The sequence below is a fragment of the Athene cunicularia genome (assembly GCF_003259725.1).
Source record: "Athene cunicularia isolate RWA chromosome 2 unlocalized genomic scaffold, athCun1 chr2_part1, whole genome shotgun sequence".
Taxonomy (NCBI): Eukaryota; Metazoa; Chordata; class Aves; order Strigiformes; family Strigidae; genus Athene; species Athene cunicularia.
Window position 1 is genome coordinate 51681994 of NW_020799095.1, and position 1414 is coordinate 51683407.

Consider the following 1414-nt stretch of genomic DNA (forward strand, 5'->3'; position numbering starts at 1 on the left):
ACGTTTAGGCGTGGTTGTGCTGTAGACTGGTTGTGTAAATCTCGTGGTGGGGCTAGTTCCTTTCCAAAAAAAAAAAAAAAAAAAAAAAAAAATTAAAAAAAAAAAAAAAAAAAAAAAAAAAAATTGTAATAGAAAAGAAACATCTTTATAATTGACATTTGACATGCTGTTTGGGTTAGGCTGTGGTAGACCAAGCACAGATTTCCCTCTGATGGAAACATTTATCATCGTGATTGCTGCAGAGTGGCAGGTGGTGTTATCAATTACCTCTTCTTACCAATAATAATATTAGTATGGTAATATCTTTGCTCATGTGAGAACGAATTAGCGGTCAGTTGTTGCAGCTTTAAACAGACAAAATTCTGCTGTGTTTAACCCCAGGGTCCTCAAACAAAAGTTGTGGCGCAGAAAGGGGGTGGGAAGATGCTACTTCAGCTTGCCGGGAAGAGTAGGAGATGATAGAAAACAAAGCCCCAATAATTGCACGCCCCTTCGAATAAAGTTGCGGAGCAAAATAATAACTATAAAAGACAGTAGATGGATTGCACGAAACGTCAGATCCATCTTATCCGTGTGTTGGTAACTTTGAAGGGTTTAAGAACAACAACCTCGTATAAAGCGTAAGTGTAGACAGAACTACTTATACGCTCTTTGCAGAGTTAATCTTGTAGATAGGCTTTCTGAAGGTTTTTATTAACCCTGAATAAGGATGAAAATTAAAGCAAACGCGTAACCAGGTGTCCCATTAACGTAAAAAAAATAAAGTACTAGTTGGTAAATAATATTATTAAGCAGGCAGAATAATAACGTGTCGCTTCTGACGACGAAAGCAACATCGCAAAAGAAGACGACGATTAACAAATTAGATTTAATTACGGAGAGAAAAACAACTTTTGCTTCCCATCACTAGTGAAGTATTTTAGCGGACCCACCAGTCACTGCGGGGGGGAGGCGAGCGGGCGCGGTTTGCGCCGGGACACGCGTGACTGCCGGCCCCACAGCTGCCGCGCACACCTGCGCGGTGCCGCGTCCCCCGCTCCTCTGCGCGCACCTCTCTGTGTGGGCGCGCAGAGATTTACGCGGTAAGCGATCCCCCCCACCTCCTCGCCTCTCCGCACCTTAGCGGCCGTGTTTTTCGCAGCCCAACTTCAGCGACTGCATCATTTTTAATTTTTTTTTTCCGCCCTCCGAGTCAGGAAGATTAATTAAAAGGTCCGTGGAAAACTTTGCGGTGTAATGGGGAGCCGGGGGGGAAGGGTGTGTGTGTGAAGGCAGGGGCCGGAGGAGACGCGTATCACTTCATAACTTTCCACTCGCCTCCCGAGCCCTCTGTACTGTCAGGGTTTTCCACACAGCTCGGGTACAAAGTTTCCCCCGGCGATTTGCGCCGGTCCCGGCTAAGCGTCCCAGCGGT